The sequence below is a fragment of the Trichechus manatus genome, unplaced genomic scaffold (assembly GCF_000243295.1).
Source record: "Trichechus manatus latirostris isolate Lorelei unplaced genomic scaffold, TriManLat1.0 scaffold00016, whole genome shotgun sequence".
NCBI lineage: Eukaryota > Metazoa > Chordata > Mammalia > Sirenia > Trichechidae > Trichechus > Trichechus manatus.
Window position 1 is genome coordinate 25854724 of NW_004443952.1, and position 25412 is coordinate 25880135.

Below are 25412 nucleotides of genomic sequence, written 5' to 3' on the forward strand. Positions count from 1 at the left end.
TATATATATATATAGAGAGAGAGATTTATCTCAAGGAAATGGCTCACACAGTTGTAGAGGCTGGCAAGTCCCAAGTCCATGGGTCAGGTGTCAGGCTTCAGGCTGGAGGATTCTCCTGACTCACAGAGTTGCAGGGGCTGACAAACCCAAGATCCACAGGTCAGACAGCAGACCCAAAACTTCATTCCTGAAGGGTCTGGCCATTAGTAGTCATGGGTTGCTGTCGTTTTCCAATAACATTAATCACAGGGCATGGTAGTACTAAAAGACTCCCTAAGGGATCTCCTGCATTCCAGACATAGTCTTTTTTACCTGTATTATGTAATATCAATCTGGTTTCCTCTTGGTAATCAGGATCAATCACACCAGCCAATGTGGTAGTTTCCTTCTTTGCCTGTTGAGGTATAAGGAAACCAAAGTGGCCAGGTGGCATTCTTAACTTCCAGTTCAATGGAATCAGTGATATGTCTCCAGGTGGGAGCATTCAACCCTTTGGAACTAAGACCTCTGGACCCGCAGAACATAGGGTCGTGGGGACAGTAGCAAAAATTTTTCAAGTGGTTCACTAGGGGTAATAGCGAGTGATGTCACTCCCATTTCCACTCCTTGACTCCAGGAACCATGAATCCTGGCTATGGGAGAAACAGCACCATATATCTGATGCTGGTTTAGAGCATATACAGTCTCCTGGAGAACACTGCCCCAACCCTGAAAGCTGCTGCCACCTAGCTGGCACAGTAATTGTGTCTTTAGAAGGCCATTCCATCGTTCAATCAAGCCAGCTGCTTCAGGATGATGGGAAACATGGTAAGACCAGTGAATTCCATGAGCATGGGCCCATTGCTGCACTTCATTTGCTGTGAAGTGAGTCCCTTGATCTGAGGTGATGCTGTGTGGTATACCATGATGGTGGATAAGGCATTCTGTAAGTTCACAGATGGTAGTTTTGGCAGAAGCATTGCATGCAAGGAAGGCAAACCTGTACTCAGAGTTTAAGTGTGTATTCCAGTAAGAACAAAACGTTGCCTTTTCTATGATGGAAGTGGTCCAATGTAATCAACCTGCCACCAGGCTGTTGGCTGATCACCTCGAGGAATGGTGTCATATCAAGGACTCAGTGTTGGTCTCTGCTGCTGGTAGATTGGGCGCTCAGCAGTGGCTGTAGCCAAGTCAGCCACTGGTGAGTTGAATTCCATGTTGCTGAGCCCATGCATAATCTCCATCCCTGCCACCATGGCCACTTCGTTTATGAGCCCACTGGGCAATGACTGGAGTGGCTAGGGGAAGAGGATGACTGGTTTCCACAGAATGCATCATCCTATCCACTTGATTGTTAAAATCCTCCTCTGCTGAGGTCACCCTTTGTGAACATTCACATGAGACACAAATATCTTCACTTCTTTGGCCTGTTCAGAGAGGTCTATCCACATACCTCTTCCCCACACCTTCTTGTCACCAATTTTCCAGCCATGTTCCTTCCAAGTCCCTGACCATCCAGCCAAACCACTGGTCACAGCCCATGAATCAGTATACAATCATACATCTGGCCATTTCTCCTTCCAAGCAAAGTGAACAACCAGGTGCACTGCTGGTAGTTCTGCCCATTGAGAGGATTTCCCTTCACCACAGTCCTTCGGGGAGGTCCCAGAAAGGGGCTGTAGGGCTGCCACTGTCCACTTTAGAGTGGTGTCTGCACATCACACAGAACCATCTGTAAACCAGGCACTAGTTTTCTCTTCCTCAGTCAACTGATCATAAGGAACTTCCCATGAGGCCATAGGTGTACACTGGGAGATAGAAGGTAATGTGACAGAAGTGGAGACCATGGGCATTTGAGCCACTTCCTCACACAACTTACTTGTGCCTTCAGGTCCTGCTCAGGCCCGATCTCGTATATACCACTTGCATTTAATGATGGAGTGATGCTGTGCACATCCAATTTTATGATGAGATGAATGTAGTTCATGATGGGCAGCTCAAGCTGCATGGTGACTTGGTGGTCCATGGTTAAGCGTTCAGTCTCTACTAAGGCCAAGTAACAAGCCAAAAGCTGTTTCTCAAAAGGAGAGTAGTTATCTGCAGAGGATGTCAGGGCTTTGCTCCAAAATCTTAAGGGTCTGCACTGTGATTCACCAATAAAGGCCCGCCAAAGACTCCAAACAGCATCTCTATCTGCCACTGACACTTCAAGCACCATTGGATCAGCCGGATCATATGGCCCAAGTAGCAGAGCTGCTTGCACTGCAGCCTGAATCTATTGTAGAGCCTTCTCTTATTCTGGGCCCCACTCAAAACTAGCAACTTTTCAAGTCACTTGATAAACAGGCTGGAGTAATACACCCAAATGAGGGATATGTTGCCTCCAAAATACAAAGAAGCCCACTAGGCATTGTGCCTTCTTTTTAGTTGTGGGAGGGGCCAGATGCATTAACTTATCCTTCACTTTAGAAGGAATATCTCGACATGCCCCACACCCCTGGACCCCTAGAAATTTCACTGAGGTGGAAGGCACTTGAATTTTTGTCAGATTACTTTTCCACCCTCTAGCATGCAAATGTTTTACCAGTAAGTCCAGAGTCATTGATACTTCTTCTTTACTAGGTCCAATCAGCATGTCATCAATGTAATGGACCAGTGTGACATCTTGTGGAAAGGAAAGTTGATCAAGGTCCCTGTGGACTAAATTATGACATAGGGCTGAAGAGCTGACATAATTCTGAGGTAGGACACTGTCTTAGTTATCTAGTGCTGCTATAACAGAAATACCACAAATGGATGACTTTAACAAAGAGAAATTTATTCTCTCACAGTCTAGGAGGCTAGAAGTCCAAATTCAAGGTGCCAGCTCCAGGGGAAGGCTTTCTCTCTCTGTCGGCTCTGGGGGAAGGTCATTGTCATCAATCTTCCCTGGTCGAGGAGTTTCTCAGTGCCAAGGACTCCAGGTCCAAAGGACACGCTATTCTCTTGTTTCTTGGTGGTATGAAGTCCCCATATCTCTCTGCTCGCTTCTCTCTTTTATATATCAAAAGAGACTGGCTTAAGACACAACCTAATCTTGTAGATACAGTCCTGCCTCCTTAACATAACTGCCTCTAATCCTGCCTCTAATCCTGCCTCATTAACATCATAGAGGTAGGATTTGCAACACATAGGAAAATTACATCAGATGACAAAACAGTGGACAATCACATAATAGTGGGAATCATGGCCTAGCCAAGTTGACACATACTTTTGGCAGATGCAATTCATCCATGGCAGACACTGAAGGTGTATTGCTGGCCTTGCCAGCTGAAGGCAAATTGCTTCTGCTGGTCCTTCGAAACAGGTATAAAGAAAAAGGCATTAGCCAGATCAACAGCTGCATACCAGGTACCAGGAGATGTATTAATTTTCTCAAGCAATAAAACCGCATCTGGAACAGCAGCTGCAATTGGAGTCACCACTTGGTTAAGTTTTCAATAATCCACTGTCATTCTCGAAGGTCCATATGTTAATTTTGGTGAAGGGAAAGGCAATACACAATATGGGAGAAGTCAGCAAAACATGACCAAAGCATGGAAGGACACTGAGAGGAATGCAAGAACAAAGGGCAACAACGGTAATTACTATACCAAAAACCAAACCCACTGCTGTCAAGTTGATTCTGACTCATAGAGACCCTATAAGACAGAGTAGAACTGCCCCATAGAGTTTCCAAGGAGCAACTGGTGGATTTAAACTGCCAACCTTCTGGTTAGCAGCCGAGCAACTAACCACCGTGTCACCAGGGCTCCAGTAATTACTATAACATAGACAATCCTGCAACAATAGTATTAATGAACACTAATTTACGAATGGATACATATCTGGATAGATATGACTAGAGGTATGGGAGGGTATAAGGGAACACACTCATCTGCAGATATAGGTCTGGCTGTGGATATCTCCACGTACATAACTATAGCTGATGCTTACATATCAAAATAGACAATAGAGCACACAAGGGCCACAGTCAGGGAAACTTCTTAGGCATAACCAAACACCTTGCAGGACGAAGTTCCTAGGCTCAAAAGCAAAGGACCATAGACTTGGGGGAAATTTAAGTCAATTGGCACAAAACAGTTCATAAAGACAAAGTTCTGCATCCTACTTTGGTGAGTATTTCTTCCCCTTCTCCCTATGCCTTGACCAGGATTTTGCACAGAAGCTATGTGTTCTCTTTGGCTCCGGCTTCCCTACAAAGTTCCAGCTTCTAAATTATCCCGGCCCCTGGGTTCCAATAGCCCTGCTTCCCTTCCTTGTTCCTTCATCCTAGGAATGATAGAAGATTCCTGCTGTTGCTAACCTCTGTATTGCCTCTCATTTCCTCAAATGGCTTCTCAGCTCTTCAATCTCTTATATAGCTAATTCCCTGAATTAAATTCCCTCTGGTTAAATCCTAGAGTGATTTCTGTTTTCCTGGTTGGACCCTAAGTCTGTCGGCTAAATAAAAATGAAATGACTGCAATTAAAAGCAAAGACGCAGATTCCAAAATTACTACATGCAAAGTTCACTGTTCTGGGTGTGAGTCCAGACTAAGTTATACAGAGCAGGGAAGATACAGAATTGATTTCCCCCCTTCTCCCAAAAGAACATGGGAAGAGAAAAAGATTTTGGGGAAAAGAGAGAGGAAGAAGCATTATGGACTCCTTGGTTTCCTGTCCTCAGGATAATATGAGAAGGGGGCTTTTTTAACAAGGATAAGGACACAATTGAACCCCCTTAAAATATAAGGTGAGTCAAGGATGAGAATGGACCTACACAGGGCCAGATTAAGGCCTTTATAAACCCAAAGCACTAAAAAGATTATGGAACCTCCCCTAAATCCAAATAAAAATAAAATCAAAGCTAAACTAAAACATAGTGTAAAGAAGTGCAATAAATTCAGATTTTTATCCACAGTAACTGCTTTCACATTCAAAAATACTTATCAAAATCTTTTCCTCCAACTTTATTTGGTGCCCCTGCTCTGCCGGTGCCCTGAGCACACACTTAGCCTGCCTCCTGGGTTTTCCGGTGGTGGGCCTGTGCAGCCTGCTCTGTCCAGAGCTCCAGGAATCTGCCTTCTAGGGATGGTGGCATGTGCTTCCAAGGGAGGTGGGGTGCTGGAGGCTGAGTTTCCTGAAGACTCAGGAGTGGTGAGAAGGGGATTTTCAATTTTATACGGACCCAGAGGGCTTTTGAAGAGAGGGTGAGCTTGTGTGCCAGCCCTAAGAGGCCTCTCTGGAAGAGCAAGAGGGCATGCTGGTGGTGAGGAATACAGCGGATGCCTTGCGAAGGGGTTATCCATGTGTAGAAAAATCTAATGCACCATCTGTCAAAGCCACCACTGGCATCATCCTCTTTGAACCAACCATGGGGGAGGGGGTAGCAAAACAAGCTGCTGGCAGAGACAGGATATGGCCAAGATGAGACCAATAACAAGAGCACAGACTTCCTCCACGAGTGTCTGATTGTGTACAAACTCTGACGGACAGGGGACAGGCTGAAAGCCCATAGATGGAACTTTGAATTGGACTGGGAGTTATGAGTCATTGGATTGGACCAAATATACCTGAAAGGTACAGCATAAGTTTTTCTCCATTGGTTGGAAAAAACAAAAAGTTGTTCTAAAAGTAAAAGTTACAATCTCTGCGCCTTCAAGTCTGTGACTGTGGAATTTGTACCCATCATATATTCATCTACTTCCATATGTAGCTACTACCTGGAGGTTGTTAAAGCTTTACTTGCCTTCATGCTCAGGTGATTCTTTCTGCCAATAATACTCTCCCCACTCGAATCCTGTATCTTGCATATTTGAGTCCTAACCTTCAAGGTCTGGTTCAAACGCTGCCTTCCATCACAGAATTGTCTCTCACCTCTATCTCTTCTGTGGAGGCTTTCCCTCTCTGCCTCATATTGGAGTAATGTGGGTACATCTTACCCCTCCTACTAGGCAGAAGCTCCTAGAAAACAGAAGACATGTTTTATTTCATCTTAGCACCTACAGTATTTGTTGATGGAAAGAACACTGTCTGGAGAGTTAGAATGGTTACTCCTAAGACAATGCCTTTAAAAAACTGTTTCTGAAACTCCACTTTTGGCACTGCCTTCAATCAGGTTGAGAGTCACATGAAAAAAATAAGTCTCACTAATAATTATTGCTCACATTTATTTTGTGCAATATGTCCAGCATTGTGCCATGCATTTTACATCTAGTATCTCATTTAATCTGCCTGATAACCCTCTAAGGTAGGTATTATTATAGCCACCATTTGGTAAAGACACTGAGGCCTAGAAATGTTAACCAATTGCCCAAGATTACCCAATAAGTAAGTAACAGAACTGGTATATGACCACTTCAGAGTCACACCTACAGTCAGTCAAAACAATGTTACCCAGCTTGATCACTCATTTCATTCACCCAATTTAGAATAATTATTGGCTGTTTTAAAAGATGAAATTTACCTTCAAAGAGTAAGTATTTGTTATATATATATACAAATATTTTTAAGTGACTGTCTGGTGCATTGGTTAAACGCTCAGCTGCTAACCAAAAGATCGGCAGTTCGAATCCACCAGCCGCTCCTTGGAAACCCTATGGGGCAGTTCTATCCTGACCTATAGGGTCGCTATGAGTTGGAATTGACTCGATGGCAATGGGTTTGGTTTTAGTTTTATTAAAAGTGATACAATAATGAAAGACTTTTCTTTCCTATAAAGATTTTTAGAATTAATAATACCTAGTGCTAGCAAATGTGCAGAAAATGGTACTCTCACATGCTGCTGGTGGTAGTGTAACCCTGTACAATTTCAGGGAGCAATTTGGCAATATGCACCAAAAACCTTTAAATCATTAACCCATAAATTCCACTTCAAGAACTGAGTTTCAGAAAATAATCATAGATTTGGCCTCGAGGATACTCATCACAGTATTGTTTATAATAATGAAAAATTAGGAACAATCTAAATTTCTAATAATAGGGTATTGGATAATTAAATGTTACAACCATTCATTAAAATCTAAGAAGCCCATTAAACGCAGTTTGAGAAATATATGATATCAAAGATTGTTCACAATATATCATTAAGTGAAAACAGAAGATTGAAAAATAAATACAATGAGCCCACCTTCATTAAAAATACACACACACACACACACGTATACATAGTAGAAACCTGGAACAGTATAAAGCAAAATGTTAAGAGTGGCTATCTCTTGGAGACAGTATGGGTTAGACTTTTTTCATATAACTGTCCTTTCAATGATTATGTATCATTTTAATAAGAAGAAAAAATTATATGAGGTTTTTTTTTATGGACCACAGGGCTGCAAGAATGCCAAAAATTTTTTTTAATGTCACTGAAATACGTTTGTAGTTTCCATTTAATAAACATATTAATTAAAAAGATTTTTTTTAATGTAAAAATCACTGGTGTATCTGTTTATAAAGACATATTACTTTAAATACAACTCTATACTTTTTATATCCCTACCACAGCTAGTATGCAGCTCAATGAGTAAATGCTTGAATAGAATACTCTATTGTAAAACTTTTATAAATGATCTAGATGCAGAAGAACCTAGTTTACAGATGACTGTAAGTCCCTCCAGTCATACCTCAATCACATTTGACACTGAGGACCATCACCTGCTTTTCTTAAAAGTCTTACCATGGCTTCTACAACAGCTCATTTCCCTAGTCATCTTTCATTTCAATGCCCAACTGATCTCTCACTCTGGAGAAGATCCTCTTCCTCCTCTCAACTGTGGGTTTTTCCCCTAGGCTCATAGCCTCTGCTTTCTGAGTTCTTCTTTCCATACTCATTTCCTTGGTGAGTTCATCAACAATCATTGCTTCACCTACCACCTCAATGCTGATAACTTCTGGTGAAAAAATGACCCACGTTTCACTGAGTGTGGGCATATGCTGTCGTTGATACATATATAAGGTATTTTGATATTGCACAACTGTAATGATTAGAATTTTACAGTACAACTCCCAAGGAAAAGACTGCTTGAAGGATTTAAGAAAGAATCGATGGCATCAATGGCAATGAACTGCCCCCACCCCAATAAAGCAAACCAAATAACAATGATACATAAATAGAAAAATGTCAGCAAAGCATGTGTTTAAAACCCTCAGGTTGATGGTGTCATACCTTGTTTGTGGAAGGAAGAACTAAGCAAATGCTGTAACTGGCCAAACAGAAGGGGGAAAAGGTACTAGATTCTACATTTATAAAACTCATTTATATGAACAAAGTATATGTTTTTTTAACCACATCTTCATTTTTATTTTTCTGATGGTCACTCCTCCTAGTTAGCTGATGTACACTTGTGGACTCAGTTTAAGACAAATCATCTAACTTCCTCCCTCTCCTTTCAATCAGATTACTGTCCTTAAGTTTCTCCTACACAGAAATTGCAAGCCATCACTGGCTTGCAAATTCATTATTTAAACTCAGGTTATGTTAATCATAGGTCCTGAAATAAGCTGAGAGCTGGAGGTATCCCTCAGACCCAATAAAACAGAGGTTATAGACTTTTGGAACAGGAAGACACAGAAATTTTTGGCAAATTTTTGGCTAACTGTAGCAGAGAAGAAAGCACAAGGTAGAAAGGCTCCGTAGAATATGACTCCATAGCAGAGAACATCAAAAGCCTTAAGGCCATTAGGAAGACTAGGCCCAGATACTAGCCTAGAATAAAAGATATAAAAGCCAAGGTAGACCAGCCTTAACATCTAGCTAGTAAATATGCTTCAGACAAGCAAAATAGGAAAGAGATAGTTACGAAGAACAGAATTTCCAAGGCTCAGAGCCCCTAACATCTCCAGAACAGGTAAGGGAATCATCTACACAGTACACAGGCCTAGAAAGCTGGGCCATGCTCTGTAGTGACCGCCTATTAGGGAAGTACACAAGGAGGCAGGTTCTGGGGCTTACCAGCCAAGCAAAGGGGTTAGTACAAGTATTTATCTATGGAAGTTACTCCTCAAAAAGGGAGAGCTAGCTGAACTAAACCAAAGATCAAGAGCCAAGGGGAATCAATCAGGCATCAGAATCGGAGTGATGAAGACGGGGCAAAGACTCCTACCCACCCTCAGATGCTTCTATATTCAGCAGAGTTGCAATAATAGTCTGTTATGGATTGAATTGTGTCCCCCAAAAAAGATATGTTGAAGTCCTAACAGCTGGTACCTGTACACATGATCTTGTTTGAAAATAGCATCTTTTCAAATGGACTAGAGTAGGTCCTAATCTCATCAGAGTGGTGTCTTGTAAGAGAGAACAGACATAAAGGGTTATACAGGAGGAAAATGCTATGTGAAGATGCATCTACGAGCCAAAGAATGCCAGATTGCAGGGAGCCACCAGAAGCTAGGAGAGGCATGGGACACTTCTTTTCTCAGCACCTTCATAAGGAATCAACACAGTCAATACCCAGATTTGGACTTCTAGTCTTCAGAACTGTGAGACAATAGATTTTTGTTCTTCAAAGCCACCCATTTTGTGGTATTTTGTTATGGCAGCCCTAGGAAACTAAGGCAGACGGCTTCATAGTTTCTGCACCAAGGGCTTCCCTGCTGAACTTGGGAAATGCCCCACATTTTGACCTCCAGGGTTAGACATTTTCACCAAATCTCACTGATGCCTCTTTCAAACTATCTCTCCATTTAATGTCTACATTTCTTTTCCTATTATCTAATTCTAGTCTTATCAGGCTGTGTCCAAGCTCAGCAAGAAACAGTGCCATGATGGATTCATGATATCTGCTATTGGCAGATGACAGGGGAGTATATTTGTTGAACTTTAATCTCTCTTCCTCAAATCCATTCTATAAGCAAATTAATCTACCCCCTTAATTTTTATCTACCTAAATCCCACTCATCTTTCAAAGCCTTAGTTCAAGCTTTACTTCTATGAAGATCAACCCAGGCCATAGTGATCTCATTCTGCTCTGAATGAACACCACTTATTATCTGGTTATTTAACATTGGTATTAGTTTATACATGTTAATATTAAACAATACTTATTACTGATATTTGGAATGAGTTGGAGTGTCTTGAAGAATAGCAGTATCATTAACAAAAATAAAGTCTGACTGGTTTTAAGGAACGTATAAGTGGTTAGTTATAGATCCCTGGTCCTTTGGCTATCAGGAAATGAATCTACAAGTTCTCTGTAGATAGTATTAGTGAACTCATTTGGAGAAAAGATATTATCAAAAATAGGATTGGAGACCCGAGCAATAACTCTGGTCAATATACCTCAATAGTAACAGGAGCTTAAGATCATTTGCTATGATTTTCCATCCTGTACCACTTCACTCACTGCTTTATAGTTGGCTATACACAGTCCAAGATTTCCTTTCCTCTATAGATCAGTGACCCTGACCCCTACCCTACAGGATCAGGTTCCTGCTCTATCACACAATAGTATTAAGTAGATTGTCTACAATGAAATACTTTCTCAATTAAGGATATGAGGAATCACAGAGGCAATCACATTTTCTTGGCTTTGCCATGTAGGTAATGGATGCTCACTAAAACACAACCTCTCCCCACCTCAGGTACAAAATTTAAGGAGGCGTGTGCTCTCAGAGTTTCCTTAGATTTTGCCCCCGGACGCCTCACTGACCCCACCCTAGTCCCGGTCCTACAAGGTACCCTCCTGACTCTGGAACCATTTACATATCCTTTGTGTGATCTATCATTTTATATCCTTTGCACATTTTTCTGTTGGGTTGTTGATCTTTGTCTTACTTTGTAGGAACTTTTCATACATTAAAGAGAGAATTTCTTTATTAAAAAAAAAATCAAACACAATCTGTCCCATTAAAATGTAAACTCCATGAGAGCAAAGACATTGCCTAGTGTGTTCATTACTGTATCTCCAGTGCCTGATGCACAGCAGGTGACCGGTATATATTTGACTAATGAATAATTAACAATAAATATTAGATGATGATGATACACATGATACAGAGAACAAAAGTTTAATATTTCTATTCTACGGTGTGTTCATTTTCAGAGATAATCATCTTTATTCTAGATTCTTCCTTTTGTGCTGCATCTGTTGTGCAGTGATGGCAAAGTTAAAGAGGTGATCCAATGGATTATAAACAAAAAGATCTAAACATAAAAGCTGAAGCTATAAAACTTTTAGATATAGAAGAAAATACAGGAGAAAATCTTTGTGACCTTGGTGTAAACTAAGATTTCTTATGCAGGACATACAAAGCCATACAAGAAAAAAAGAAATTAGACTTAACCAAAATTTAAAACTGCTCTTCAAATGACACCATAAAGAAAATGAAAAGGCATGCCACTGACTGGGGTGAAATATTTTTAACACATATACTCACAAACGGTTTGTATCCAGGATATATAAAGAACTCTTACAATTCAATAACAAGAAGACAATCTAATTTTTTATATGGGCAAAAGATCTGAATAAACTTCACCAAAGATGAGATAACGATGGTAAACAAGTACATGAAAAGATGCTCAATATCATTAATCATTACAGAAATGCAAATTCAAACCACAATGTAATTAACCTTTACATACCTAATAGAATGATTTTTTTTAAAAAAACTGACAGTACCAAGTGCTGGTAAGGATGCAGAGAAACTAGAATTCTCACGCTTTAGCTACTAATAATGTATCAGTATTGGTTCATCAATTGTAACAAGTGTATCACAGGACTACAAGATTTTACCAGCTGTCTTTGAGCTGATTCTGACTCATGGCGGCCCCATGTGTTTCAGAGTAGAACTGCACTCTGTAGGGTTTTCAATAGCTGTGATCTTTTGCAAGTAAATTGCCAGGGCTTTCTTCCAAGGTACCTCTGGGCAGATTTGAACCCCCAACCTTTCAGCTAGTAGCCGAGCGCTTAACCATTTATGCCATTCAGAGATTTCTATATAAAATGTTAATAAGAGAAATAATGTGCAGGAGGCATGGAGTATATGGGAACTCTCCATACTTTCTGCACAATTTTTCTGTAAACCTAAAACTTCTCTAAAAAATAAAGTATCTTAAATAAAAAAAAAAAAAAATTAGGCCTAAGCTATGATAATGGTTGAAGAGAGCTATTTTTTTTTTTTTTATCAGATGAATGCTACAAAAGAATCTCCACTGTGAGAAAACAGAACACTTCTAGAACATAATCTGATCGGGGCCTGAACCTTCCAAAGAGAGCACAGAAATACTTTGGCATGTGTACTAGCAGAACACTTCCCCCCGTGGGAGATGGACAGAAATCTCTCCCTAGCACACTCTACTATGGCACTGGGGAAGAATATTCTATCATCAGAGGAGCAGCTTTTTAGAACAGCCAGATGGATAAGGTTTTTATTTGTAACTGAACTTACAAGTGTTTATTATGGCCACTTTTAACTCTGTCAGGCACTGAAAAGGCTTTCTGAGTAAGCACAGGAAGGAAAGAAAGCAAAGGTAAAATCTAACTGCCCTCCCTACATGCCCCACCTTATATTTCTCCTCTTCCCCATCCCCTTAACTCATTGCCCCTAAATACCCAGTGGAAACCCTGGTGGTGTAGTGGTTAAGAGCTATGGCTGCTAACCAAAAGTCTGGCAGTTCAAATCCACCAGGCGCTCATGGAAACTTTATGGGGTAGTTCTACCCTGTCCTATAGGGCTGCTCTGAGTTGGGATCGACTCAATGGCAGTAGATTTCGTTTTTTGATTTTTTTAAATATCCAGTAAATGTTACAACTACATCAAGGGCTTGGGCCAAGAATAAAAAAAGATCTAGGATCAAGGTGTGGATAAGAAGCGGAAGGGGGAGATACAATGGATATTTGTAGCGCACAGCATTCACACTCACTTCCCAAGTACTTTGATGTCCTTTCAGGCAAATAACTGACCCCCTCTGTGTACAGCCTTCATGAGAGAGTAAAATCAAATGTTCAAGAGATATCACCACGTCACCCCCAAAGACAGCTATCTTCGAAAAAACGGTGAGGACGTGGAGAAATCAGAAATCTCATCCATTGCTGGTAGGACTGTAAAATGGAACAGCCACTGGGAAAAGTTTGGTGGTTCCTCAAAAAGTTAAACATAGAATTACCATATGATCCAGCAATTCTACTCCATATGATCGAGCAATTCTACTCCTAACTACATATCGGAAAGAATTAAAAGAAGGAACACAACAGATACTTGTACACAAATGTTCATTGCAGCACTATCACAATAGCCAAAATATAGAAACAAACTAAACGTCCATCAACAGATGAATGGATAAACAAAATGTGGTACATACATACAATGGAATATTACTCAGTCATAAGGACAAATGAACTAATAAATGCTACAACCTGGATGAACCTTGAAAACATGCTCAGTGAAATGAGTCAGTCACAAAAGGACAAATACTATATGATCCCACTTATATGAGATAGCTAGAATAGGCTCAAGTGTATAGAGACCCAAATTTATTAATTGTTGCCAGGGACAGGCGAGAGAAAGGGAGAAAGGAGGACTCACTGCTTAAGGGACACTGAGCTTCTGTTAAGGGTGACAGTATAATTTGGGAACAGATAAAGGTGATGGTTGAACAACAGGATGAACATAATCAATGTCACTGAACTGTACATGTGAACATAGCTGAAATGTCAAAAGTTTTGTTGCATATATATTTACCACAATAAAGTTCTAATGCATTTATGTGTGATATAAATAGGATTATATTATACATATTGTTATGTAACTTAATTTTATGAGCTGTGATTTTCTACGTTTTATATCTTCCCATCACTCCTGATTAAAACTGTATACACAGAAATCCTGCCAATGATGGAGTCTAGGGGTAGGATGGGGCTCAGTTAATCTCACTATTGTATAGCCCATTAATTACCCCATAATGCATGTTTGTGCTCAAATCCAGCTGAACAATGAGGACCCTAAAGAATGCCAATATAAAGACTTCTAGCATCAACAGGGTGTCAGTCTGAAAAGTTCATACAGGCAATAGGGAGCCAGTTCTTGAGCAGGGAAATAACATGATGAAGACAATGTTTCAAGAAGAATAACATGGCAACTGTGTACATAGTATAGACCAGAAGGAGGAGAGATGGGATAGCACAGAGACCAGTCAAATGGCCACTACAGAATAGTAGATCTGAAGAAATGAAATTCTGGGTTACAGTGGTGGGAAGTGAAATGGACAGAAACTTTTACTGACTAGCAGAGAGAAAGAAAAAATGACTGGAATTAGAAGAGCTAGATTTGGTGGTATAGTGGTTAAGAGCTATGACTGCTAACCAAAAGGTCAACAGTTTGAATCTACCAGCTGCTCCTTGGAAACGCTATGAGGCAGTTCTACTCTGTCCTACAGGGTTGCTATGAGTTGGGATTGACTTGAGGGCAACAGACAACAACAAAGATTTGAGTCCCAACTCTGAAATTTATAAGCTCTGTGATCTTTGGCAAGACACTTCCCTGTTCCATATCTCAGCTTTCCTGTCAATAAAATGAAGAGCATGGAATATCAGTGCCTTTAAGATTTTTTTTTTCCAGCAGAACTCTTTATCTCTTTTTATAAAAAAACAAAAAATAAAAATAAACCTTCAAGGAAATCCAACTTGTAAGAAAAATAAAATTATTCTGACTGAAGGATAAGGTGCAGAGGCCCAGCTATCCTTCATTCCACCCCTCTCAGTCACCTCTGAAGCATTCTTGAGGAATCTCCAGAGGACTGAGGAGCAAAGTTTAAGAAATCTCTAAGGATACTACCAACTCTAATATTCAATGACTCAAGGGGTAGACTTGGCAGAGGTGCCTAGAAAAATAGTAATGGCTTTAATGGCTACAGAATCATATCTTAAAAAGCATAAATTGACTTTCCCTAAATTTGCCTGCTTCTCCTTACAGGTTGTTATGGATTGAATTGTGTCCCCCCAAAATATCTGTCAACTTGGGTAGGCCATGATTCCCAGTATTGTGTGATTATCCACCATTTTGTCAACTGATGTGATTTTCCTACATGTTGTAAATCCTACCTTATGATGTTAATGAGGTAGGATTAAAGACAGTTATGTTAATAAGTGAGGACTCAATCTACAAGATTAGCTTGTGTCTTAAATCAATCTCTTTTGAGATATAGAAGAGAAAGGAGTGGAGAGACATGGGGGACCTCATGCTCAACAAACAAGAACCAGGAGAATAGCGCATCCTTTGGACTCTGGGTCCCTGCACTGAGAAGCTCCTGAACCAGGGGAAAATTGATGACAAGGACCTTCCCCCAGAGCCAACAGAGAGAGAAAGCCTTCCCCTGGAGCTGGCACCCTGAATTCAGACTTCTAGCCTCCTAGACTGTGAGAGAATAAATTTCTCTTTGTTAAAGCCAGCCACTTGTGATTTTTCTGTTATAGCAGCACTAGCTGACTAAGACACAGGTCATCAGATCCAAACTTAATTTAATATATAAAATTTCATCCAAACCATGTGTAAATGGTAATCTAAGCTTTGTGTAACCAACAGTCACAAATAATTTACTTTCTAACAATTTAGTTCATTCCAACTTGGGGTTCTCTATTAAAAACTTCTTCCTCATTAAGTCAAAATCTGCCCCCTATAATTGTCATCTAAAATAAAGGTCCTCATTCCACCTCTGGAGCTAAACCAAGTAAATCCAGCCCCTCCTTCACATGACAGTCCTTCAACTGAACATGGTCCTATCAAGTCTGCTTTATCACCCTTTATTCTCCCTTGCTCTGGCCTGCCTTGAGTGTTCCATGGAGGTAGCCTGCTCCAGTTTTGAATCAATTCAGTATTTTCTAAGCATCTAAGGGCAAGCAGTTTTTCATTTATTTGTGGCTTTAAAGGGACTCAATCAAGCCAAATGATCTTCCTTAAAACAAATGACTAGTCTTGATAATGAAATATAAATAGAACCCAAATTCATTATTTGATAATTATTCGAAGAGGACTTGAAGCACTTACTGATGAAGATCAAAAACCACAGCCTTCAGTATGGATTGCACCTCAACATAAAGAAAACAAAAATCCTCACAACTGAAACAATAAGCAACATCAAGATAAATGGAGAAAAGACTGAAGTTGTCAAGGATTTCATTTTACTTGGATCCACGTCAACACCAATGGAAGCAGCAGTCAAGAAATCAAATGACGTATTGCACTGGGTAAATCTACTGCAAAAAGACCTCTTTAAAGTGTTAAAAAGCAAAGATATCACTTTAAGGACTAAGCTGAGCCTGACACAAGCCATGGTATTTTCAGTCGCCTCATATGAGTGAGAAACCTGGACAATGAATAAGGAAGACGAAAAAAGAATTGATGCCTTTGAATTATGGTGTTGGCAAAGAATACTGAATATACCATGGACTGCCAGAAGAATGAACAAATCTGTCTTGGAAGAAGTACAGCCAGAATGCTCCTTGGAAGTGAGGATGGCAAGACTTCGTCTCATGTACTGTTTTTTTTTTTAAATTGTGCTGTAAGTGGAAGTTTACAGTTCAAGTTAGTTTCTCATACAAAAATTTACACACACATTGTTATGTGACCCTAGTTGCTCTCCCTATAATGTGACGGCACACTCCTCCTTTCCACGCCAGATTTCTCGTGTCCATTCAACCAGCTCCTGACCCTCTCTGCCTTCTCATCTCGCCTCCAGACAGGAGCTGCTCATTTAGTCTCATGTGTCTACTTGAACTAAGAAGCAGACTCTTCACAAGTATCATTTTATGTCTTATAGTCCAGTCTAATCTTTGTCTGAAGAGTTGGCTTCAGGAATGGTTTTAGTTTTGGGCTAGCAGAGAGTTCGGGGGCCATGTCTTCTGCGGTCCCTCCAGTCTCAGACCATTAAGTCTGGTCTTTTTACTAGAATTTGAGTTCTGCACCCCACTTTTCTCCTGCTCTGTCAGGGACTCTCTGTTGTGTTCCGTCAGGGCGGTCACTGGTGGTAGCTGGGTACCATCTAGTTCTTCTGTCTCATGTACTTTAGACATGTTATCAGGAAGGACCAGTCCCTGGAGAAGGTCATCATGCTTGGTAAAGTAGAGGGTCAGTGAAAAAGAGGAAGACCCTCAACGAGATGGATTGACACAGTGGCTGAACAATGGGCTCAAACACAGCAATGATTGTGAGGATGGTGCAGGACCAGGCACTGTTTCATTCTGTTGTCATAGAGTTGCTGTGAGTCAGAACCGATTCAATAGCACCTAACAACAACAACTAACATTCTTTTCCTACTAAACATTACCTGCTCCAGTGTATCAGAAGTAGGCTGCTAAGCTTTTTGGCCTGAAGCATCTTGTGAAGACATCTAGCTGAGATTCCAAAAAAGATCCAGGATGCAGGCCCAATGAAGCAGGTATAAATAATATAAATAAATGGAACCATTCTGACTCGACTGCCTCACAGGGTGTTGTCAACCCACAGGGGAATGTAATTCTTAGCATTCCAAAATTGAATTATCACCAAAGCGACATTGAATATCACTGTTAGACTGAAAGCTTCATTCACCATTCCTCATTCCACCGATTCCATGTTCCACTACCAGGTCTATTAATCAGGGTCTGTGGCTTGAGCCTGGGTACATGCCAGTCTGGGTAGTTTGGGGGATGGGAAGTAGGAAGTATGACTGAGTCCCCAAGGAGAAAGCAAGCCAGCATAGCCACAGTCTGTGATGCCTGTGGGAGCCCTGAGCCTTCACCATTTCCTGCACTCTGGTTGTCCTGGTAACCTGAGGCCTCCCTATTTGTGTTGGCATCATGGGGTCAAGAGCGGAAGCAAAGCTGGAGCACCAGGAAGACTTGCAGGGAAAAATTGTGGATAATGCAGCAGTTATGCACAGGCGGGTCAAGCCTGGGACATAAGAATTACGGGGGCCGGTGGCGGGGGGGTGTTCTTGTAAAAATGCAGACCTCCAGATTCCACCTCCAGAGTTTCTGATTCAGTAGATCTAGGAGCTCCAACCAGTTGCCGTGGAGTCAATTCTGACTCATGGAGACTCCATACATGTCAGAGTAAATTGTGCACCACAGGATGGTCAATGGCTGATTTATCAGAAGTATACCACCAGGCCTTTCTTCTGAGGCACCCCGGGTGAACTCGAACCACCAAACTTTCAGCAACCAAGCTCGTTAACCGTTTGCACCACCCAGGGACTCCAGGATAAGCTCAGGAACCTACAATTTTAAGAGGCTACACCCTACCAATTAAGTCAAAGACCACCCTTTTGAAAACTCAGGCTAATCAAACAAATCAGCAGCTGGAGAAAAATGTATAACCATCTAATCAATTTCAGAAAGCCAATATTCTAGCACAGTAGTTCTCAGTGGGGGATGAGAAGGTGGAAGGGGGAGGGATTTTGCCCCTCAGGGGACACTTGGCAATGTCTGGAGAGATTTTAGGTTATCACAACTGAGAGAGTGCTACTGGCATCTAGTAGGTAGAGGCTAGGGATGCTGCTAAACATTCTATAATGTACAGGACAGCCCCCCACAACAAAGAATTAACTGGTCCAGAATGTCAACAGTGTCAAGGTTGAGCAACCAGGTGCATAAAAGAACATTGTGTCTCCTCACCCTGTTCTCCCCTCCTATCTCCCAAGAAATCAATGCCACATACCCAGTTTTAGGTCACAGTACAAACACTTATGTGAGATTCCCTGGAAAAAATTTTGAGACTCCAAAAATGATTTTTTAAAATACTGTATTCACTAAAGATATGGATAAGGAGAAGATGAGAAGAACAGACAATAAAGGGAGGTAGACAGGAAAACAATGGTGAGTCAAAATGGGAATTAAGGCAAGATGAGGCAGTGGGTGACAACAGTAGGAAATGAACGCTGCTCCCTCAGGGGATAAGTCTACCTATCCCCAGAACACTTGTGAAGAGATAACATATCTATTACAAATAAAACAAATCTATTAAAGATAAAAGTATCTTTATGAGCAAAGAATGAAAACCAAAAGCAAGAAGAAAAAAATGGATCAGGGAACCATAAAGAAGTAGTTTTAGGATTTAGCAAGTGTAGATCTGGAATGAAAACAAGGTATTAAGAGATTCCTTTGCAAAAGGATGCTTAAATAATCTCCAGCAATGATAAAAAAAAAAAATGAGAGAACTCCTAGAAGGAGGTCAGGGATATGTGAGAAAAGAAAAAAAATTATAAATATTTATGACCTTTTACCCCTAACCAGAGGAGCCCTGGTGGTGCAGTCATTAAAGCGCTTGACTGCCAACAGGTTGGCAGTTGGAACGCACCAGCCACTCTGCGGAAGAAAGGTGTGGCAGTCTGCTTCCGCAAAGATTTACAGTGCCTTGGAAACTCTGTGGGGCATTTCTACTCTGTCCTATAGGGTTCACTATGAATTGGAATCGATTCGATGGCAGTAGGTTTGGTGTGGGCTACCCCTAACCACCTCCAAAAGTGGTGGGGCCAGAATAAGCGGAGATAATGAATAGAAAGGGAAATCGGAGAAGCAAAAGCACTACTGTGAATTCTTCTTAAGGGGGAAGAGGGCAGACGGTAGTGCTCAAAGAGGAGAATGGAAGATTAAGGCTCAAGGAGGAAGAAGAGGAAACATGTTTTTGAGAAAAGGGGAGAAAGAGAAGGGGAAGGGACTTTAGAGAAAAAGAGACTAAATGAGAAAGTTTTAAAGTTTTGCTTTGGGATATAGATTGTGAGATATGACCCTCTTCTATCCCTTCTAAGAAAACTTCGATAGAAATTGACATTGCTCATCAGTACTTTAGGGGTTGGGTTTTTGTTTTTTTCTCAGTTGTGACATGTCCGACTGGCCTCCAAACATTTTTAAGAGCCCACCTATGCCTGTTTTTACTGTGTCTGAGGTGACCATAAGACTTCTCAAGCAGCCAAGAGAGCCATGTCACAAGGCTAACTCCCAGACTTTAAAGCTGTGCTGTCCCATACAATAGCTACTTGCCTCATGTGGGTATTAATAAAAAATAAAAAGTAAAAAAAAAAATTTTTAGCGTTTTTGTTTTTTAATGCATTACAACTTTGTTGAGGTATGGCTGGTTAAATTTAATTATAATTAAATAAAATTCAAAATTCAGTTCCTCGGTTGTACTAGCCACATTTCAAGTGCTCAATAACCACATGTGGCTAGCAGCTACTCATTGGACAGCTCAGATACAGAAAGTTCACAGAAAGTTCTATTGGACAGCATTGGAGTAAAGAGAAAAGCTTAGACAAACAGCTAACAAAAAAATGAACTACTTTCAAATCTTCAAAGAACTACCACACTGAAAAAGATGTCTTCCATACTGCTTCAAAGAGCAGAACTAAGAAAAAATGTAGACATTATAGTAAGACAGATAGTGGAGATTAGAAACAGTTTAGAATAAGAAAAAGGTAATAAAAAGGAAGGCAGGCAAAAGAGGATAACATAATAAATAATCAAAGCCTAGCCTTTTAAAATTCAGAGGTTTTACCAAAGATAAAGGAGGAAAAAGAGGATTTCAAAAAGAGTTTTAAAGATGGAAAAGATCCAGAAAGGGCTGTGGGTTTAAAAAAAAAATTCAAAGAAGCAGTGGTGTATGTTGGCAAAGAGAAGTGTAGAGTTGAGGGGAGGGAGAGAATTTATAGTAGAGGAAGTCGGTGTGAAGTTTTCCTCTAAAGATGCCCAGCAGAGCAAAGAAGGAATGAAGAAAAGGGCCATTGGGAATAAGGTAGGGCTAGGGCTGAAACTGCAGGGGATAAAGAAACAGGGCCCAAAGTAGGAAATAATTTCCTATTTTTCATTAACTGACCTAGATTTTCTTGTGGTGGGGGGAAGGGGCAAGGGCCATTGCAGGGTTTAAGGATCTTTGACATAAATTATAAAGATCCTTAATCCTTATAATTGTCCAAGATAACATAAATTATAAGGGTCATGATAGCCTTAGTGTCAATTTCTGAGACAAGTACCAAATGCCATTTAGAGTTAATTTTAGAAGAGAAATCAGGCTAACAAATTGCCATGTTGTGGAAATACTATGTGAATAAAACAACTTTAGCTTTCTCTATCAGCTGCAGGGTCAATACAGAAAATAATTACATACATGTCCACAGAAGCTGGTAAGTAACCTAACATTTATGGTAAAACTGTGAGTTCCTTGTCTTTGTATACTGTAGCCCAATGCCCCCCATCCCAAGAAATGTTTTACTTGGTCCAGGTTAAAGGACGGCACAGAAATAAGCTAAGGCTAAAGATAAAGACAGTAAGATGCAGAAAAGGAAGACTAGAAGTGCTAAGCTACTCGTAGAGAAGAACTGAGACATTAGCGACGCAGAATCCAGTCAGATTAGTGAGGGGAAAATGGCATAAAATCAAGACAAAGGAAGAGGCTCAACACCATAGAATTAATCTTGATAGCCTCACTTTGGGTTTTAAATGAAATACTGAATCAGATTTTTCAACTTTTCTATTTTTATTTTAAATTTTTTAAAACTCAACAAAATCACATATATTGTTTGCTAAATTTGTTCATGAAAATTTTACATGACTATAAAAATTAGATCAGTACTTAATTTTTGACAAAAACTGAATGGCAAGCAGTAATGCCAGACACTGATAACCTCACTTTGAAGACTCCCACTACTCTTTCTGCTCAGAGACCAACAATGGCTCCACTCTAACTTTGAGACCAAAGTCAAATTCCTCATTCTGGCATTCAAAGCCTTTAATGACTTAGCTACTTGTACCCAAATAACCCCAACTCCTGCTACTCCCCAAAACCTACCCTTCCCTCTTCACAGAGGCCCCTAGACAGATCTTATCTCTGGGGCTTGGCCCATCTTCCCACCTGATGTGGAATTCTTCCCTTCCATCTAAATTCTCTCCGTTCTCCAAGGCCCAAAGTGGCGCGTTCCCTCTGTAATTCAAGTCAACGGAGCGCTCGCTGCTCAGCCCCAAACCTGTCCCCGAACTCCTACCTTTCCCCTCCTTGCCCTCACAACCCACCCACCCCCCGTGAGCTCCGCACCCCTCTCCCTCTCCACCGCACGCAATATAGGGTCTTCTCCCGGCCCCACAACGTTCTCCAAGGGCTCCCCCCCCACCTGCCTCCATTCAGCCACAAACTGTATTAAGTCTATTTTGTTTCATGCCTGTGCAGAAACTAGGACATGCGCGCCCGCGGAAGTCTTTTCCTCCATAAACTGTCAGAAGCTTCCCCACCCAATCTCTCTGGGGCTCTTCCACGACCCTCCCAATGATCCCTCCCGCAAAGCGCCTCCTCGGAGGCTCCAGCCTCCATATCATTCCCCAGGCCTGCGACCCTCCCGAGGCCGCTCTTCTCTCCCTCCTTGCCGCGGCTGGTCCCTCCTATCCGGCCGCACGACGGCGGCGAGGGTCTGCGGTGACTCACCCGAGGGCCAGCCGGCCGGGGGTGCCGGAATGTGTTGACTTCCTCACCCCGCGCACCTGCCCGGCGATGCTGGAGCGCCGCCCAGCCGGGCCTCCGGCGGATGTTTTCCTTGTCCCCGCGTGGGGCGGCGCGCGCCAACCGCCCCCTCCCGGCCCTGCACGCCAACCGCCGCGCACCCCACGACTGGCGCCCCAAGCGGCCTCTCCTTCAGGAGTCAGAGTTCAGCGATGACCACTGACATCCCCTACACACACACACACACACACACACACACGCACACACACGCACACACCCCACCGCCACTCCCAAGAAAAATACCCCCTACACACATACACCCTGCGCCTCCACCCCCTACACACACATACACACACACACACACACGCGCGCGCGCGCGCGCGCGCGCACGCAAGCACCACCGGCGCACACATGGCTGTGCACACACCCGCAGGCATGCAAGCTGGTTCAACCAACACCTCCTCACTGCTCCCCAACTTCCAGCAGTGGGATTTTCGCTCAGCCCCAGTCTCTCTCATTCCAAACTCCCCTACACCCGCAAGCTCCCCACCCCCCACCCCAGCAATACGCCTGCCTCATTTTCATTACAAGGGGCTCTCACTTCTGTCCCCATCCCCTCACCCCACCCTCATCCCCACTGGGCCCCCGTCACTTTCCACCACCACCACCACCTTCATGCTTAATAGCTTCCCACTCTCATCCTTCCCCTACCAGGGTGGCTCCGGTTTACAGTAGCAGAAGGTAGTCTATGGCCCAGCCTTCCAGGGTGTCAGCTCAGAAAGGCAGCAGCAGGGCTACTGACCACTAAGACTTCTGGGTCCCTGTGCTAGACAGGCCTTCTAATCCACCTGCTCCAGTCAAGAGGAGGCCAAGGCCACCAGCCCTCCCCCACCCCCAGCCTACAGGCACCCTGCTACAAGGGTGAGTTTTTTTCTTGGTACTCTAATATGGAAAGGGTTCAGACCAGACTAGGGTACATGTGTGGTGCATTCTGAATCTCCATCCAATCTATCTTCCCGGAAGAGGACAGCTAAGGAGTTAGAGGTGGACTGAAGTTGTTTCTGAATGGTGAAGAGGTAAGCGGCAGGGTAAACCTATTGCCATCAAAGTCGATTCCGACTCATAGCGACCCTATAGGACAGAGTAGAACTTCCCCATAGGGTTTCCAAGGAGTGGCTGATGGATTCGAACAAGCAACCTTTTGGTTAGTAGCCTGAGCTCTTAACCACTGCATCACCAGGGCTCCTGAAAAACCCTGAAGCAGTTGTATCTGATCCACTGGGTGACAGACAGTCTTCGAATAAATGGGACTGGAACCTAACAAGAAAAAATGGAACAAATGCCAAAGTGATCTTACCCTGTGGATAAGAAGGAAAAAGCTGGAACAAATCTTTGAAGTGTGGAAAAGTGAAAAAAGAAATCCAGTTTGCAAGGGCCTTATACCAAAGAGACGGCTAGCATTAGACTGGACAGAAAGGAGAACTTTAAGAGTTCCGAGTGGGGATAGGAAGAAATGGAGTTATCCAGAAGGACCTAACTTTAGGACTTTTCCAGGGTAGAGATGAGGGTACTGACCTGAAGAAAGCAAGCAGTGTTTATCAGCACCATTGCTTCTCAAATCAGATATTCAGAATTTCAAGGATACAAGGATCAAAACCAAAATGCTTTTCGAGGTATCTGTTTTTGAAGGAGGTGGCAGGGATGACATGGAGCACGAGTGTGACAGGGTAGAAGTCTATACCAGGAGACAGCAGCCTCCGACAGAACCCCTCAGCTGTGCGCACAGAGCTGCTCAATGTCATTCAAAGGAAAGTCTCTCAGCTCTAGCACCAGTCACAGTAAGTAATCTTTTCTGAGGGCTCCAGTCCCTGGAGAAGGGCATCATGCTTGGTAGAGGCTCAGAAAAAAGAGGAAGATCTTCAACGAGATGGACTGATGTAGTGGCTGCAACAATGAGCTCAAACATAGCAATGATGGTAAGGATGGTGTAGGACCAGGCAGTGTTTCGTTCTGCTGTACACAGGGTCGCTCTGAGTCGGAACCAACTCGACAGCACCTAACAACAACAACATGTGCCAGACAATGCTAGGAACATTACATGTATTACCTCATTTAATCCTCATAACAACGCTATGAGTTGGCATTATTATCTCTAGTTTTATAGATGAGGAAACAGGCTTAAAGAGGTGAAGTAACCTGCCCAAAGTTGCACAGCTAGTAAGTGGTGTCAGGATCTCAATCTGGGTAGTCTGACTCCATGGCCTATGCTCTTAATCACCCATCTTGAGATCCTACAGAAACTTCAGAAAACTCAAGAGAGGGATGTCGAGGATAAATTCCTAAAATCTCATTCCATCCTGTAGAGGAAGAAAGACGGGCCACCTCTGAAATTGGAGTGACTCAACCATTAGGGCATTTAGAGATGCTCCTCTCTGAAAAGGAGGCAAGAACCATCTCCAGGTATGCTTCTGCATCTGCTATATGTCTTAAAGTAACGCACAATGGATAGTTCACCTCTGGGATGCCTGCAGTGGAGACCCCTCCCCATCTCAGAAGAGCAGCCCCATCTCTAGGCTACTTCAAAAAGACCTTGCCCCAGAATCTGAGGGAAACACATTCTCCACTCCAGGTGTCTGTTTCCTCTCCTGGAGTCTCTGGCTGTCGCACCCCACTTCAGCTCCTTGGTTTGGCTAGGGCACAGGATTAGCCAGCCCCAGGAAATGCCTCCCTCCGGTGCAGGCAGGGATCCCAGCATACACACCCCTGGAGTGTGTGTGTGGTGGGGGATGGAGGGGGGGGTGGAGAGGGAGTGGAATGCTTCCTCTTCTCCAGGCCAGGGAAGAGATCTGGGGACCACCTGGGGGCCCTTACCCCTCCCAACTCCTTGCAGGGGTAGTGCCCAGTCCAGTGCCCCTTCCATGGCCACCTCCCTCCCCCTAGCTGTGCTGGGGCATGAATCAGCACTCACAGCTTGTTAAAGCTACACCTCTTGTTTTCATGCCCTCACCTCAGGAAGCAGAGTT

The 25412-nt window shown here is 42.5% G+C and overlaps 1 protein-coding gene across 2 annotated transcripts in view; it reads right to left on the minus strand.

The window, feature by feature from the left end:
* NPR2 (natriuretic peptide receptor 2) overlaps nt 1-22620 on the minus strand; it is a 51933-nt gene extending 29313 nt beyond the window's left edge. For both annotated transcript variants that reach the window (XM_023727522.1, XM_023727523.1), the window contains exon 1: nt 22375-22620. The gene's annotated coding sequence lies outside the window, so the exon portion shown is untranslated. The remainder of the gene's footprint in view (nt 1-22374) is intronic.
* Nucleotides 22621-25412: the final 2792 nt, after the last annotated feature.